Consider the following 18,295-nt stretch of genomic DNA (forward strand, 5'->3'; position numbering starts at 1 on the left):
GTTAAGAGTCACAGTACAAACAGGTAACCACCTTCCCGTCTTCTGGTTCTCTCTTCATCCAAGGGTTACCCCTCCCACATTGTTGTGGGCTCGATGGAAGGTTCCTTCCTGAAAGAGCATCTCAGCCCAGGCTGGGGCGTGGGTTATTGGACTTGGCTGGCTCTGTGTTCTCTCTGGTAGTAGGTTCTCCAATCGCGATCCTCTCCTTTACTTCACCCGTGCGACACCGGTCCAGGAACGGCTGGAGAGAAGCAGAGACCGGGAAAGGAAACGCCTGTAGCCAAGCAGGCAGACAGGAGCGAGGGGAGCCCGGACTCCGAGAGAGAAACAACGGAACATTGGCTGGGTTTCATCCAGAGGAGGGCGGGAGGAGTTACTGAGAGAGACAGGGAGAGGGAGAGGAGTTAGTGAGACAGAGAGAGAGAACGAGGAGTTACAGAGGGACAGAAAGAGAGGAGGAACAAGAGAGGAGTTACTGAGGGAGAGGGATGAGTTAGTGGAGGAGAGGGATTACAAAGGGAGAAGGATTATAGAGGGAGAGGGGTTACAAAGGGGTCACAGATAGAGGGAGAGGTGTTAAAGTGGGAGAGGAATTCCAGAGGGAGAGCAGTTCCGGGGGGAGAGGGAGTGAAAGTCGGAGTTTTTCGTTGAATCTTGAGGAAAAGGAAAGACAAGAGTCTAACAAGGACAGGGGACTGGCTGGGGCGACCTCTCCAGCAAATTGCAGTCACTCCTTCCGCACGGTCTAGTGAAGGCAGTGCTGCCCAGCACAGAGAGCATCCATTCTGCGTTTGCCTATCGCCTGTAGGCTGGGGACACTGCCCTCTGGAAAGCGCTGTGCCCAAGCTGAGCCAGCGTTGTGCCCACTGGTCGTGCCTCAGATCAGCGCTGTGTGTGCTCAGTGTGGTCTTGTTGTGCCAATGGCTGCTGGTCCAGAGAGGAGGGAGCCGGCTGACCCTCAGGCTGGTGAAACCAGGCGGCAGTCCAATGCAGGAACACTTCCTGCTGGTCGAGGAGAACTCCACCTGCTGGCAGATCATCCAGGGGACAGGCAGGAGGTGGAAAGGGCCCTCCTCAACTCCATTACTATCCCCCTCAAGCACCAGGCCGTCACTGAGGGAGATTATCTGAACATGACCCGAAATTGCAGATCGTTTGTGAGGGCCCGCAAGTATATCACTGTCCCCCTGAGCCCTGAGGAGGAACACTTCCCCTTGGCTTATTCCATGGCCATCCACCAGAGCATTGAGATGTTCGAGAGGCTTCTACGGAGCATTTACGCCCCACAGAATGTCTACTGTATCCACGTGGACCGCAAATCCCTGAGTCAATTTCATGCGGCCGTTCGGGCCGTCGCTTCGTGTTTCCACAATGTCTTTGTCGCAGCCAAGCTGGAGTGGGTCACCTAATCTGGCTGGAGCAGAGTTCAGGCAGATCTCAACTGCATGAAGGAGCTGCTGGAGAGCCCTGTCCCCTGGAGGTACTTCATCAACGTGTGTGTCCAAGACTTCCCCCTGAAGACCAACCGGGAGATAGTCCGCAGCCTCAGAGCTCTGAACGGCTTCAACGTGATTGAGTCGGATCCTGCACCAGGGTTCAAAAATGTAACCGCATTCCTGTCTGCTGGGCCTCTCTCCATCCAAGTGTTTTCCATCCTCCCTCCCTCCATCATCCCTCTCTCTCTCTTCCAGTCCTTCACTCCCGACTGTACAAAGAGAGACAAGGTTGTTAAAATTGTTCAACTGCATGGAGGGAGGTTCAGAACGTACAAAGGAATAGAGAGGAGTTAGAGAGTTCAGCTGCAAACAGAGTAGAAGGGCAATTGATGTTTCAGGTCGGAAACTTTCATCAGAACCCAGGGAGAGGAAGGGGCTGCAGACAAAATGGGGGTGTGGGGCTGGGGAAAGGTGGGTGTGATGGCGATTGGTGGATGCAGGGAGGAGGTGGCTGTGATTGGACAGTGGGTGGGGGGGGAGCAGATGGGTGGAAAGGAAGACGGTCAGGTGAAAGGGATGGCGTAAAAAGAGAGGGCTGGGCCTGGGATAAGGAGGGATATAGACTGATTACGAGAGTATACAGGAATGTAGGTAGGTTAAGAGTGGAGGAGAAAGTGAGGACTACAGATGCTGGAGATCAGAGACAAGAATGTGGCACTGGAAAAGCACAGCAGCTCAGGCAGTATCTGAAGAGCAGAAGAATCAATGTTTCGGATATAAGCCCTTCATCAGGAATGAGGCTTGTGGGCCAGGAGGCTGAGAGATAAGTGGGAAGGGTGTGGGGCTGGGGGTGGAAGGAAGCTGGAAAAGTGATAGACAGATGAAGGTATGTGGCGGGGGGGGGGGGGGGGGGGGGTGGGGGTTGTGGAAGGTGGAGTGGACAGGTGGGAAGGAAGGTGGACCGGTCAGGAGGGTGGTGCTGTGTTGGAGGCTTGGGACTGTGATAAGTTGGGGTGGGGAAATGAGGAAACTAGTGAAATCAACAATGATCTGCCTGGTTGCAGGGTTCCAAGGTGGAATATCCAGGCGTCAGCTAGTAAGGGTTTGGTGATGGAGGAGGCCCAGAACCTGCATGCCCTTGGTGGGAGGGAGAGTTAAAGTGGTAAAAACAATGACTGGATTCTGGATTAGTGGACTTTTGCCCGAAATGTCGATTTCGAAGCTCCTTGGATGCTGCCTGAACTGCTGTGCTCTTCCAGCACCATCAATCCAGAAGGGGAAAGTTAAAGTGTTCAGCCAGAGGCGGTGGGGTTGGTTGGTGAGTGTGGGTGTCCCAGAGATGTTCTCTGAAACAATCCACAAGTCAGAGTTCTGTCTCCCCGATGTAGAGGAGACCACATAAGGTGCAATGGATGCAGTAGATAACATTGGTGGAGGTACAAGTACACTTCTGTCAGATGTGGAAGGATCCTTTGGAGCCTTGGACTGAGGTGAGGGGGAAGGTGTGGGTACAGGTTTTGCACTTCTTCCAGAGGACAGGGAAGGTGCCAGGAGGGGAGGGTGGGTTGGTAGGGGGTGTGAATCTGACAAGGTAGTTGCAGAGGGAATGGTCTCTGAAATGCAGATGGAGTGCAGAGGAAAATATGTCCCTAATGGTGCGGTCTGTTTGTAAGTGGCAGAAGTGGTGAAGGATAATGCAATGTATCTGGATGTTGGTGGGGTAGAAGGTGAGGACCAAGGGGTACTGTCTCTGTTGTGTTGGGAGGGGTGTGGTTTAAGGATGAAGGTACAGGAAATGGAGCAGATGCACTGGAGAGCATTGTCAACCATGTGGGAGAGGAAGTTGTAGTTTTTGGAGGTAGGACACCATCTGAGATGTTCTGTGATGGAAGTGGTCCTCCTGGGAACAGATGCAGCAGAGGCAGAGAATAAGGGATAATGTTTTTACAGGGGTAGGGTGGGAGGAGGTGTATTTCAGGTAGCTGTGGGAGTTGGTGGGTTTGTAGTAGATGTCCGCGGTTAGTCGGTTGCCAGAGATGGAGAGGTCCAGGAAGGGGAAAGGTGTCAGAGATTGTCTGGGTGAATTTTGAAGAAGTAACAAAGAGGATTAATGAGGGCAGAGTAGTAGATGTCATCTATATGGACTTCAGTAAGGTATTCAACAAGGTTCCCCATGGGAGACTGATTAGCAAGGTTAGATCTCATGGAATACAGGGAGAACTAGCCATTTGGAGACAGAACTGGCTCAAAAGGTAGAAGACAGACGGTGGTGGTGGAGGGTTGTTTTTCAGACTGGAGGCCTGTGACCAGTGGAGTGCCACAAGGATCGGTGCTGGGCCCTCTATTTTTTTGTCATTTACATAAATGATTTGGATGCGAGCATAAGAGGTACAGTTAGTAAGTTTGCAGATGACACCAAAATTGAAGGTGTAGTGGACAGTGAAGAGGGTTACCTCAGATTACAACAAGATCTGGACCAGATGGGCGAATGGGCTGAGACATGGCAGATGGAGTTTAATTCAGATAAATGTGCGGTGCTGCATTTTGGGAAAGCAAATCTTAGCAGGACTTAAACATTTAATGGTCCTTGGGAGTGTTGCTGAACAAAGAAACCTTGGAGTGCAGGTTCCTAGCTCCTTGAAGCAGAGTTGCAGGTTGATAGGATAGTGAAGGCAGCGTTTGGTATATGCTCCTTTATTGATCAGAGTATGGAGTACAGGAGTTGGGAGGTCATTTGTGGCTGTACAGGATATTGGTTAGGCCCTGTTGTAATATTGCATGCAATTCTGGTCTCCTTCCTATTGGAAAGATGTTGAAAGGATTCCAAAATGATTTACAAGGATGTTGCCAGGGTTGGAGATTGGAGCTAAAGGGAGACGCTGAACAGGCTGAGGCTGTTTTCCCTGGAGCATCAGAGGCTGAGGGGTGACCTTATAGGAGGTTAACAAAATTATGAGGGGCATGGATAGGATAAATAGACAAAGTCTTTTCCCTGGGGTCGGGGAGTCCAGAACTAGAGGGCATAGGTTTCGGTTGAGAGGGAAAAGATATAAAAGAGACCTGAGGGGCAACATTTTCATGGAGAATGTGGTACGTGTATGGAATGAGCTGCCAGAGGATGTGGTGGAGACTGGTACAATTGCAACATTTAAGAGGCATTTGGATGGGTATATGAATAGGAAGGGTTTGGAGGGATATAGGCCGGGTGCTGGCAGGTGGAACTAGATTGGGTCGGGATATCTGGTCAGCCTGGACAATTTGGACCGGTGATCTGTTTCCATGCTGTACATCTCTGTGACTGTAAGTGGGTACTGCAGATGCTGGAGATTACAGTCAAGATTAGAGCAGTGTTGAAAAAGCACAGCAGGTCAGGCAGCATCAGAGGAGCAGGAAACCCCTACATCAGGAATAACTTCACAGAGGCCATTATCCAGTCACCAACTCACCATTTTGTTTACACATGGAGTCCTTGACACGGATCCAGCTTCCTCAGAGCCAGCTCAGAGTGAACAGAACATCTGATCATCCTGTTTATTTTTTTTCGGAAGCAGCCTCAGGAGTAGCAGTCAAAGTCATCCCCAGGTGTAGGTAGGCCCAGGCAGCAGCAGCAGGGGTGCAGGCGAGGTCCAGGCTTCAGTCGGAGGAGCAGGCCCAGACTGTAGCAGCAGTGGTGGTAGTAGCTGCCTGGGCAGCTGAGCACAGCTTCAAATGAACAGAAATAAGCAGAAAGAAACCCCAGAAAACAATCACAACAAACCATGAAAAAACATTTGAAACTCCTTTTCAGTAGTTTGACACCAACAGCAGCACATAAGACACACTGAAGCTGTTTCGAAGTCAGTCTCCTCTCCTCGAGAGGATTGAAGAGTCCTTCATATGCTGATCCAGCTCCCCTAGAGCCAGCTCTCAGTGAGCAGATCCCTTGACATGCCTGTTTATTTTTCTTCCACTACCACCCGACAGCAGTCATGCTTATTTTTCCCTTGTACCCATGTCATGTGTGTAGGTGTCAGATGCAGTGAAAAACAACAAGTGTGTAAATCTTAATTTATGTGGGAAATAGAACTCACTCACTTCAATAATTTCAGTGCAAGACAAGATCTGCAGCAGCAGTATCATCTGATATACTCTTGCAAGAGTGGTATCTACAAGGTAGGCACACAGTACAAAACCTTAATACAATTCATTTCTCTTTCCCTCCTCCCACTACTCTAAACCCAGCGCCCATTCCTCTTGTTTATCTCTTGCCTTATCTGGCCTTGTGCGTAACAGTACAGGTTTTGCTTGGCCATTTCACCACATCCCTCTGTGGTCTATTGTTAGCGTATATCTACCTTCACTGCCATCTGCTTCCTTGCTTGCGAAAGCAACATTTCCTCTCATTCTTCGTCCACACTGAGCCTTATGACCTCTTGATTGTGGTTTTTGTTTTTGCAGAAGTGGGAAACAGATGCTTATAACTGTTTGTACAAGTATATCCAGCTTAACCTACACTCCCCTTCCTCTTTCATGATTCAGCTTTGTGATTTTCACAGACAACATTTATAATTGCTCCTCACAATTTATATTCCATCACCAGGAAGAAAGGAAACAGACAGTCCTGTTTAATTATATTTTATTAAACAATTCACAGTTTATACAAACAATTACATTTACAGCTGTATACAGAGAAACAGCAATTTTACAAGGGAGGGGAATGACAAAGCCAAGCCCCAAACCCTGACATTCAACCGGTTTTCAGGGAAAGGAGGACAAACCTCAAATCCCAGTTTCAATCATTACGAACAGTAACAATGACATTCCCTACATATAAGACAGTCCAACTGTGTAAGAAACAGAGCATACAATACAGACCCCCAAAAAACCAGCAAGCCTCCACCCCCCACCCCCCAGCTAAATCCCTCCCACCTTCTGGCCGATCTAAGGCAGCCCGCCCCTACGCACCTTCCGGCTCTCAGTCTGGCCTGACACACCTTCCAACCACCTGCAGGACAGCCCATCCAGATTACCCATTCTAAGGACAACTGCGCTCAGAATGGCCTACCCATCTACTGGCTCTAGGGGCAACTGGCATCAGGGTGGCCTACCCACCCTCTGGTTCTCGGGGTGACAGCTTTCAGGACGACCCATGAACGTCCCAGCTCACAGTAAGGCCTGCCAGACCCAGGGACACACAAGACAGTGCAGGTGATAAGCCCAACAAGAAACACAATAGAGTTAATTGTGAAAAAACTGAGTCCTTCTCAGGAACAGAGTCCACTCCAGTTTACAACATGTGTTGTCAGAAATAGAGTCCACTGCTAAAAACAAGGTCTACAACCAAGGGCAGAGTCCACTCCCAAAGGCAGCAAATGCACACCCCACAGCACACAGGTGTTCAGTCTCCATGGAGTCCTGGCACATCCTTGGAGAGCCAGGCCCACTCACAGGAGCACAGTACATTGTAAAGGTGATTAACTCACAGGGGTTTTGGTCCACTCCTGAAGGGAAGGTCTTCTCCCAAACTCCAGGATACAGCAAGTGCTCACCTCCCAGTACACACATGTGTTCAATCTTCAGAGGCCCAGTCTCAGGGCTAGGCCTCCCCACAGGAACAGCTCCTCTGGTAAAATGTATGTCTTCCACAAGGGCTCAGTCCAAACAGTGAGGACACATACAAAAAACAAAACTAGAGTCCAAGGGCTAAGCCCTACCACAAAATTAACATTGTCCTTTTCTCAAAAGTGAAGAAAAGAGTAACACACAGACTATAACCAGTCAGTGAAACAACAGTCCCCTAATGAGAAACACGGTCTGTGCATCAGGAGTTTAACAATCAGTCCTCAGTAAAGGAATGCCAGTTAACAAACTGGCTAAATAATTCAGCCAGTTCAGGAATCAGGTTTCCCCCACACAAAAAACAAGCAGAAACCAACAGTAACACACTGACTGTGACCCAGCCAGCACAGAGTCAGTCCCCTAAATCCAGAAGACCTCTGAATCTCCTGTTTATAAATTTTATTGAACAGTTTACAAAAACAGTTAACATTTACAACTGTATACAAGAGACAGCAATTTTACAAGGGAGAGGAGCATTCCCCTGTTTTTTTTTATTTTATTAAACAAGTACCAAAAAAGAGGTTACAGCACAACAGTTAACATTTACAGCTGTATACAACAGCAATTTTACAAGGGAGAGGAGCAGCAAAGCTAGGCCCCAAACCCTACCGTTCAACCAGTTTACAGGGAATTGAGGACAAACCACAAATCCCAGTTTCAAATATGAAAAGACAGCAACAATGACATTTATGCATAAAACAATCCTGTTACGTTAAAAAGTGCAGATAATGCAGACCCAGCAAGCCCCCGTCCCTCCCAACTTTTCACCACTCTATAGCAGCCCCGCCCCCCCCCCCCCCCCCCCCCCCCACGCGCCTTCCGGCTCTCGGTCCGCCCTGACACACCTTTCGACCACCTCTAAGACTGCCCGCCCCACTACCCACCTGGGGTGACAGCGCTGAGGACGGCTACCCACCTTCTCGCTCTCGGTCTGCCCCACGTACCATTGGGTTCTCACCCACCCCGATGCGCCATCTGGCTAATGGCTATCCTGGCACACCTTTCGGCCACCTCTAGGACAGCCTGTCCCCTTCCCTGGGACGACAGCTTGCAGGGCAGCCCACAAGCCTTCTGGATCTCAGCCCGCCCCTACACGCTTTCTGGCTCTTGGCTGCTCTGATACCGCTTTCAACCACCTCTAGGACAGCCCATCCCGATTACCCCTTTTCAGGTTGACAGTGCTCAGAACGGTCTACCCACCATCTAGTTATCGGAGAGACTGTCATCAGGGTGGCCTACCCACCCTCTGGCTTTCGGGACAGCCTACCAACCTTCAGGTTCACAGGATGGCCTACCCACTCGCCGGCTCTCGGGGTGACAGCTTTCAGGACGACCCACGAGCCTCCCAGCTCACAGTAACACCTGCCAGACCCAGGGACATGCAAGACAGTGCAGGTGATAAGCCCAACAAATCATATGATAGTTAATTACAAACAAACAGAGTCCGTTCTAGTCCAGAGTCTATTCATACAGACATTTTTCTTCAAAATGTAGAGTCCATTTCCAGACCTGAGGGGTGGAGAGAATGCCACACAAGGCCTTGATGAGACCACATCAGAATCAGTCTGTACATTTTTCTCTCATTTAAAACACAAAATAATTACATTGACAGCAAGTTTCACCTGCCTTTTTCCCAGGGATGAAGGTTGAACAAATTGGCTTTTACACATTTAAGTTTGGAAATCTGAGAGATCTTTTTGAAATGTATAAATTTCTCTGAGGGGACATGATAAGGTGATTGATGGGACGTTGCTTTCTCTTGTAGGTTTGACAAGATGTTCTGGAGAATAAGATATCGTCAAGAGTCCTACAGCACCGAAACATATCCTTTCGTCCAACTCATCCATGTTAACCAGGTATCCTAATTGGAACTAGTCCCCTTATCCTGTCTTTGGTCCATTTCCCTCTAAACTTGAACTATTTATGTTGTCTGTTAAATCTTGTGATTGTACCCACTACAACAATTCTTTTTGGCAACTTGCTGCGTATTTGCACCACCCTCAGGTCTCACCTTAAACCTATGCCCTCTGGGTTTGGACTCCCCCATCCTGGGGCTCTTCACTTTTATTGATTTCCCCCACAATTTTATAAACTTCCATATGGTCACCCTTCACCCTCCAATACTCCAGTGAGAAAAGTCCTAGCCTATCTAGCCTCTCCTTATAACTGCAGTCCTGGCAACATCTTTGTAAATCTATTCTGCATCCTTTGCAGTTTAACAACACCCTTCTAACAGCAGGGCGATCACAAATTTATCCAATACTCCAAAAGTGGCCTCACCAATGCCTTGCAGAATAATTTTCCCCTGAGAGGGCTGTTGCACTGTGTAAGTTCTGTACAAAGTTGTGAAGGCTGAGTTGATGAAGTTATAAAAGGGTGAGCAAGGTGACCTTTTTTTAAAAAAAAGATAAGGACCCCAGGACAAACGATAGAAATGTGGAATTGAAATTGCAACCAGAAGAGCAGTGATCTTCTTGAATGGTGGTGCAGACTTGAAGGGACGAATGGCTGACTTATGGTATGATAGTGGTGGAGACAGGTTATGCCTTAGTTCAAATAAAGAGTAGGGAGTTTTCTGACCACTCAGCTAAGGGCTTTGGTGTCCCTCCTGATAACATGAACCTTGAAGTTAATCTCCCTCTGCGCCAGTCACAGAATTAAAGAATTCTTGCGGAAGGATGCCATTCAGCCATCGTGTCTGTAATTATTCCACATCTAGTACCAATCTCCTGCATTTCCACATTCAGCTCTGGCAACATCTTGTAAATCGTTTCTGAACCTTTTCAAGTTTCACAACATCCTACCTATAGTAGGGAGACCAGAATAGCATGCTGTATTCCAGAAATTGCCAAACCAATGTCCTGTTCAGCCACAGCATGACCTCCCAACTCCTACACACAACGCACTGACCAATAATGGCAAGTGTAGCAAACGACTTCTTCACTACCCTGTCTATCAGCGACTCCTTTTTCAAGAAACTATGAATCTGCATTCCACGATCCCTTGTTTCATCATCACTCCCCAGACTTTACCATGAAGTGTATTATTCCTGCCCTGATTTGCTTTCCCAAAATGGAGCACCTCACATTTATCGACATTAAACTCCATCTGGCACTCCTCGGCCTATTATCCCATCTGATCAAGATCCCGTTGTACTCTGAGGTTGACTTGAAATATTACTCTGGATGTAGGTTTGCTCGTTGAGCTGGAAGGTTCATTTTCAGATTTTTTGTCACCATACTAGGCAACATCTTCAGCGAACCTTCCAACTCAGCGAGCAAAACCTACATCTAGAACCTCAACCTGAACTACAAACCTTCTCAAACCTTGCTGATATATTACTGTCATGTATAATCGAGTTACAGTAAAAAATGTTGTCTTATGTGCTTTACAGTCAGATATTGATAGGTTAAGTTGGGAAAAATGTTGGCAAATGGAGTGCAATGTGGGAAAATGTGAAATTGTTCATTTGGAAGGGAAATCAAAAGAATAGAATATTATTTAAATGGAGAAAGCTTCAGAAAGCTGCAACACAAAGGGACTTGGGGGAAGTAGTGAATGAAACATGGAAAGCTTGCACACGAGGGCAGCAGGTAATTGGGAAGACTAATGGAATGTTGGACGAAAACAGAAATTTCTGGAGAGACTCAGCAGGTCGGATAGCATTCATAGAGAGAAAACAGAGTCAATGTTTCGAGTTTGGTGACCTTTCTTTAGAACTGAAGGGGAATGTTTGCCCTTATTTGGAGGGGGGTTGGAGTATAAAAGTCAGGCAGTCTTACTGCAACTGTGCAAGGTGCTTGTGAGAGCACATCCGGAATACTGTGAGCACTTCTGGTCACCTTATTTCAGAAAACATGTTGTTTCATTGGAGGAAGTTAAGAGAATGTTCAGTGGGATGGCCCCATTATGGAGGGATTATCTTAAAAAACAAAAGGCTAAACAGGATTCTACTCACTGGAGTTTAGAAGAATGAGAGGTGACCCCATTGAAATGGACAGGATTAAGGGGCTTGACTGGGTAAATGCTGAAAGGATGTTTCTCCTCATGGGAGAGTCCAGGTCCGGGGGAGGGGAGGGGGGGGGGGGGGTTATTGTCTCAGAATAAAGGGGCACCAGTTTGAGACTGAGATGAGGTAGAATTTCCTCTCTCAGAAGGTTGTGAATCTTTGGAATTCCTTGCCACAGAGAGCTGTCCTTGTATATATTTAAGGCTCAGATGAATAGATTCTTGCTCAGTTGGGGAATTAAACGTTACGGGGATAGGGCAAGAACATGGACTTGAGGAATGTTGAATCAGCCACGATCCGAGTGAAGCTGGCTTGAGGGACCAAATGGCCGACTCCTGTCCCGACTTGTTAATGGTCTTACATTTACTGATGAACCTGTTCAAAGATGTTATCGCACAACTCTGGAACAGAAGCGACTTGAACCTGGGTCTCCGAGGCTCACACCACATGGATCCTAGTTTACTTTATATCATGCACTTGACATTCATGCTGGTAGTTACGGCTGCAATTCGCACCAACCTGCTTTAGATCAAATTAATGAAGCAAAGCCAGTGCAGGTTTTCAAAAGGTAAGTCTCCAACCTCGCATCATGCATTGATGTAGTTGCTGAGAATTTGAATGCAGAGAATGTTGTCTGAACTGGATTCAATGAAGTGTTTCACTAGGCACTAGATAAAAATGGCTGGACAACAAAATTGACAACACAAGCCCTGATTCATGGATCTTGTTTTGGACTAGAGGTTGGTAGGTTGGTGGATGGGAATGATCCACACAGCTGGGACATATAAACATCAAGACCCGGAGCAGGAGAAGATGATTTGGCCCTCCATGAGGCCCACCATACTATATGATCGTGGCTAATCCTCTATCTCAATGCCATACTACCGCTTTCTCCCCATGCCTTTGATGCTTTTGAAACCTAAATATTTGTTAATCGCATTCTTGGAAATATTCAATGACTCAAACTCCACAGCTTTCTGTGTTACAGAATTCCATAACTTTACTATCGTGTAAGTTAAATTTTTCCGTTTCTCAGCCCTAAATAGACGACTGCTTTTATTCAATATGTCAGTGATATCAATCTTGGAGTATGTGGCAGAATGCCCATATTCGGGGCAATGATAAACCTGGAGGATTGGCAAATGGTGAGGATGATGTGAATTGTCCAGAGTCATCACAGTGAACAGACAGCATCCAGTCAGAGGTGAATACAGAAGAGTGTAAGGTGATATGTTTTGGGAGAAGGATGTGGAGAGGTAATAGAAATGTAATGGCACAATCGTAAAGAGTGCGCAGGATTAGAGGGATCTGGCAATAAACATTCATCGACATTAGAAGATGGGGGAGGCCATAAGAGGGTAGAAAAGCAGAAGGCTTCATAAATAGAGGCATTGATGCCAATAAATGGTTGAGTTATGCTGCATGTCGAATTGGTTTAGCCCCACTTGGATTGTTGTGGTCATTTCCGGTGACTATAAAACGATGTGAGGGCCCTCAGGACAGGGAGGAGATTTCGCAGAATGGTGCCAGGATTTAAGTTGGATGGCACAGTTGGAAAGGTCAACGATGTTCCCATTGGAACAAAGGAGATTGGGGTGAGGTTTATTCAGTGGGTACAGGGTGAGCACTCGGTAATGAAGACAAGGAAATATACTTCACTGTTCACCGATTGTACAAGTGCAATGGAATTCAGATGTAAGATTTTGGGTTAGAGGCATGGTGGGGAGATCTGAGGAATTGAAATGCAAATGAAGCCTAAACTACATTTGTATGAGATGATGGCAAGTTCCGATGTAAGTTGGAAAAATAAAATCTGCTCCCATATATACAAGGAACAAGAGTAGGCCATTGGCCCTTTTGATCCTGTTCCACCATCCACATTCTGGAATACCATCTACCTCCCCTTGGTAACCAAGGATCCATATCTCCCATGCATGATGCCACAAGGACCGAGGATAAAAGATATCTTTTGACACAATGTAAATAAGGTGTCTTGTATCTTGTGGAAGGGGTGGCACGGTGGCTCAGTGGTAAGCACTGTTGCCTCACAGCGCCAAAGACCTGCGTTCGATTCCAGCCTTGGGCGACTGTCTGTGTGGAGTTTGCACATTCTCTCCATGTCTGCGTGGGTTTCCTCCGGGTGCTCTGGTTTCCTGCCACAATCCACAAAGATGTGCAGGCCAGGTAGATTTGTCGTGCTAAATTGCCCATAGTGTTCGGGTACATTAGTCAAGGGTAAATATTGGGTAGGATAATGGGTGTGGATGGGTTGCTCTTCAGAGGATTGGTGCGGACTTGTTGGGCCAAATGGCCTGTTTCCATACTGTAGAGAATCTAATGTGTGGTGTCCTTCACTCTGAGAGAGGAGCTTTGGATTCAAGTCCTAATCCAGGAGCTGATGGCTATAGGAAGGTATCTTCATTGCTTTTGTGAGACACTCAAGGGTATGGGCCAAGTGCTACAAAATGGGATGAGAATAGTTCGAAGCTGGTCTTTTTGACCAGTGCAGACACGATGGGCTGAAGGGCAACTTATTATTTTGGTGCTCTAAACCTCAATAACCAGAGACCATGGAGTCACAGCATCATCCAGTATGGAACAGACCCTTCAGTTCAACCTGTCTGCGCTGACCAGTCATCCTAATCTGACCTAGTCCCATTTGCCAGCCTTTGGCACGTATCTCTCGAACCTATTCCTATTCATGTCCACATCTAGATGCCTTTTAAATATTGTCATTGTACCAGCCGCCTCCACCACCTCTTGGTAGCTCATTCCAGGCACACATCACCCACTGCGTGAAAAAGTAACCCCTCAGGTCTTTCCCCTCTCAACTTAAACCTATGCTTCTAGTTTTGGACTCCCCCACCGTTGGGAAAAGACGTTTAGCTATACAGCCGACCTGGAAGGAATCAAAATGGGGCAAGAACAGAAAAGGAGGTCAGCTAAACAATTCTGAGAAGCAACAGAGAAGTGCAGCCAAGCACGTAAGCAAGCTAGCTAGCTTACTGAAACTGGCTCCCATTAAGTGAGAAGGCAGGAAGACCGAAACAACACTCAACAGGTGTTGTAGAAGTTTAAGGTCAATGATCTAATGCTAAACGTCACGTACTTAGATCAGGATCTGATTGATCAATTGTGTTGCTAAGGCTTGAAATCAAAATGTAATTCGTGAAAGGGGAACGCTGATTTGTGTGTAAAAGTGTGATTGCAACTGCCTGTTTGAGACTCTCCAGGCAAGGGTGGGATTTGACCCGGCTGGTTGAGTCTTCTTGCATGTATGTGATAAAGGAAGCTGTGTGAAGTGTACTATCATCCGGCTGATTATTTCAACATCTATCCATGCTTCTCCTGATTTTATGAACTTCTGTAAGGATACCCCTCAGCGTCTGACCCTCCAGGAAAAATAGCCCCAGCCTATTCAACCTCTTACTGTAGCTCAAGCCCTCCAATCTCGGCAACATCCTGGTAAATCTTTTCTGCACCCTCTCAAGTTTAACAACATTCTTTCTTTCAAAGGGCGACCAGAATTGTATGCAGTATTTTAAAAGTGACCTCACCAACGTCCTCTACAGACAATAGATCACACTTGGTAATGGCAAAGGTATATCAGAGATAATCAAAGATACTCCTCCTTATAGACAATAGGTGCAGGAGTAGGCCATTCAGCCCTTCGAGCCAGTATCACCATTCATTGTGATCATGGCTAATCATCCACAATCAGTATCCTGTTCCTGCCTTATCCCCATAACCCTTGATTCCACTATCTTTCAGAGCTCTATCCATCTCTGTTAAAGCTGCAACATTACATCCCAACTCCTATATTCAATGCACTGACCAATGAAGGTAAAGGTATCAAAAACCTACTTCACCACCCTCTCTATCTGCAATGCAACTTTCAAAGATCTATATCCCTGCACACCATGTCCTTCTCTCTAAGGCAAAAGCTCTGTGTTCAAGTCCCACTCCAGGAGTTGATGACCACAGGAAAGTGTCTCCATTGCACTGGTGAGGCATGAAAGGCAATGTTCCCAGTGCTGGAAAATGAGACTGGAGTAGCAAGGAGCCTGTTTTGCCAGCGCAGTCACGATGGGCTGAAGGATCTATTTTTCTGGTGCTCTCAACCTTTATGACCAGAGGGCACAGCTTGAAGTGTATTTTTGGAGCCAGATCCACTGGGAGAGTTTGAGGATGAGTTATATGTTTGCGCAGCGAATGAGCATTGGGAGATGGTTTGGGAGGCAGGGATATGGGGAAATTGGCAGGTGACTGGCACTAGGCAATAGGAGTGAGAAAGGCCTGAGGGGCTGAATGGCCTTGTTCTCCACTGTAAGGTGAGTAACTGAGAGAAGGAGTGTGCATGGATCTTGCTGGAGCTGGGGGCGAGGAGAGTGCAGAGGAGTTGGGGAGGGAAAAAGCCATAGGTGAAGTTGAAAAGCTATAATTTCTGCTTTCTCATCTCTCTCACTCTCTCTTGCACTTGCCTTTTAGAAACGTCAGCAATACCACAACGATACCCTTGACCAAGTCATCTTCGCGCAACTGAAAGGCCAGCCGAACATCAGCACCTCCATCTTCGTGGGCAGCACCTACTTCATGGCCTCCAGAGAGTTTGTTGGCCATGTGTTTGACAGTGCCGAGATCCAGGCCTTCCTCAAGTGGTCGAAGGACACCTACAGTCCGGACGAGCATGTGTGGGCTACCCTGCACAGAATGCCCAATGTACCAGGCTCCATCCCGTACACCCAAGCAGCCACCAGGACACTTGGCCGGGCAGTAAAGTGGTCCGTTGAGGCTAGTGACGTTGCGAGGGGTGCCCTATACCCTCCCTGCACGGGAAGGTATCGCCACTTGGTTTGTGTGTATGGGGCAGGAGATCTACATTGGGTGGTCCGTCAGAGATGTTTCTTTGCAAATAAGTTTGACCCCAACATGGTCAACACGGCAGTACAGTGCATGGAGGAATATCTCCGAAACAGGACACTTGGTAAGACTGGGGCTGGGTTAGAGGTTGGGATGGAGTAAACCTCGGTGATGGTGGTAGGGGTGGTGGGTGAGACATCGGAAACACTGAGAGACTGGGCACTGTGAAACTGGGCACTGTGAGACTGTATAGTATAACACTGGCTGCTGTGGAGGCCAGGCACAGTGAGACTGCATGCTGTAACATGGCCACTGTAACACGAGACAGTGTGAGGCTGGGCACGATAGTGTTGGGCACTGTGGAGATTGGATACCTTAATACTATCCACTGTAACACTGGGCACTGTGAGACTTAGCACTGTAACATTAGTCACTCTAAGAGTCAAAATGTGTGGTGCTGGAAAAGCACGGCAGGTTAGGCAGCATCCGAGGAGCAGGAGAACCGATATTTCAGGTATAAGCCCTTCATCAGGAATGTGGGGGAGTAAGGGGGTTGAGAGATAAATAGAGTGAGGGTGGGGCTTTTGGGGAAGGTAGCTGGGAAGGTGATCAGTAAATCCAGATGGGTGGGGGTGATTGTGATTGGTCGGTGGGGAAGGTCGAACATATAGTTAGGAAGGAAGATGGACAGGTGAAGAGGGGAAGCCGACTTGGAGGGTTGGATCTGGGATGAGGTGGGGGGAGAAGAGAGATTTGGAAACTAGTGATGTCAATGTTGATGCCATGTGGTTGAGGGTCCCAAGGCAGAAGATGAGGTGTTCTTCCTCCAGTCATCAGATAACTTGGATTTGGTGGTGCAGGAAGTGTCATTGTGGAGTGGGAGGGGGAGTTGAAGCGGTTGGCCACAGGTCGATGGGGTTACTTGTGCCCAGTCTCACAGGGACACATCCACCAATAATACTCAACACTGCACGAGTGGACACTGCATTACTGGAACACTGCACGAGTGGGCACTGTACAGCTGGACACTGCAAGACCAGTGTTGTGACCATCACTATTTTTTTATTTTTCTCATTTTGGTTTGGAACTGAGTCCAAATTGAGAATTGAACTTTGAACAGTGGCTAGTTCTTCTTTTAAAAAAAAACTGGACAGACAAAAGACTGATGTTTGCAGTGAGGATCTGGCCAGGAAAGATAATGCAGGTGAATTACTGCTCTCTGAACACAGCAGACGCTTCAGCACCGAGATGTAGTTCTGCTCAGGGACTGACAGCTGGATGGATATTGAATGGGTCAGTCAGTAAGAGGAATGCTGCCAGGCAGGTAACCACAGAGAATGGTGAGAAAGAAAGCAAAAACCATGAGTGACCTCGCTCTGACTGGATTTTGGGCTTCGAGGAAGTGCTTCTTTGGAAGTTGCTGGACTGGTCTGGTGTTCTTTTTGGTTTGACTTTGTCTAGTTATTTCCCCAGTTGTTAACTTGTTAAAAGATCTGAGATGAGAATGTGAGTCTTCGGGAATGAGTATTAGTCTCCACAGGTCTGCAGAAATTGTTTGCATTGACTGGTGACTTTAAATTCAAACATGGTGTACAGTTCTTGTGCCTGTAATACAACCCAGCATAAAGGATTTCATGATGGCCTACTATTTATCATTGAAACTGTTATCAACTGGTAATTTAAAATTTTAAACAAGTTTATCTCTTAATTGTCTGCTGGTGTGCGAATTGGGGGGGGAGGGCGGTGCATGGGTTTATGATCATCTGTGTTCTGCATAGTGACATAAACAGAAATTAACAATCTATTAAGTTATAAACTTGACATCCAAGATCTGTTATTTGTAAATTCTGGTAAGGAACGATTGAACGATTTTGTGGGTCATTGAATGGTTGAATGTCACTGTGTTGCAAATCCAGTGATCGGGAGGTTGGTTTTGGTTCAGCTTCATTTTCCAGTATCATTCCGGACACCATACCTCCAGGCACAATAACTCTGGACACTGTCAGTCTGGTTACAACACTGTCACTCTGGACACTATCACTAGATACTTTGAGATCAGACTGTGACATTGGACAGTGTAATGCTGGACATTGCGATGTCAGATGTTTTAACTATAGACACTAACACTGGAAATAGTGACACTGGATATCATTTGGATGCAGATAAAAAAGGAAAACAGTCAAAAAGAAAACAAATGAGATAGAATCTACTTGTAGAAATGGGAACTAAATGGGACTGAGTGAGAATGATTATGGCTGTTTAATGAACAGAAATCAGAACACTGCAATGATGTCCACATCTAATTGAGGGTCTCGGGGTGGATTGGAAAAGAATACCAGATATGGAGGAGTGCGTTTCAGACTGGAATCTAATCGAGGGGTTCAGGGTGGTT

General features: G+C 47.1%; 1 pseudogene; it reads left to right on the plus strand.

The window, feature by feature from the left end:
• The first annotated feature begins 920 nt into the window (after positions 1 to 920).
• LOC140454396 (beta-1,3-galactosyl-O-glycosyl-glycoprotein beta-1,6-N-acetylglucosaminyltransferase-like) lies at positions 921 to 16,472 on the plus strand (annotated as a pseudogene).
• Positions 16,473 to 18,295: the final 1,823 nt, after the last annotated feature.

The sequence above is a fragment of the Chiloscyllium punctatum genome, chromosome 29, assembly GCF_047496795.1.
Source record: "Chiloscyllium punctatum isolate Juve2018m chromosome 29, sChiPun1.3, whole genome shotgun sequence".
Lineage (NCBI taxonomy): Eukaryota > Metazoa > Chordata > Chondrichthyes > Orectolobiformes > Hemiscylliidae > Chiloscyllium > Chiloscyllium punctatum.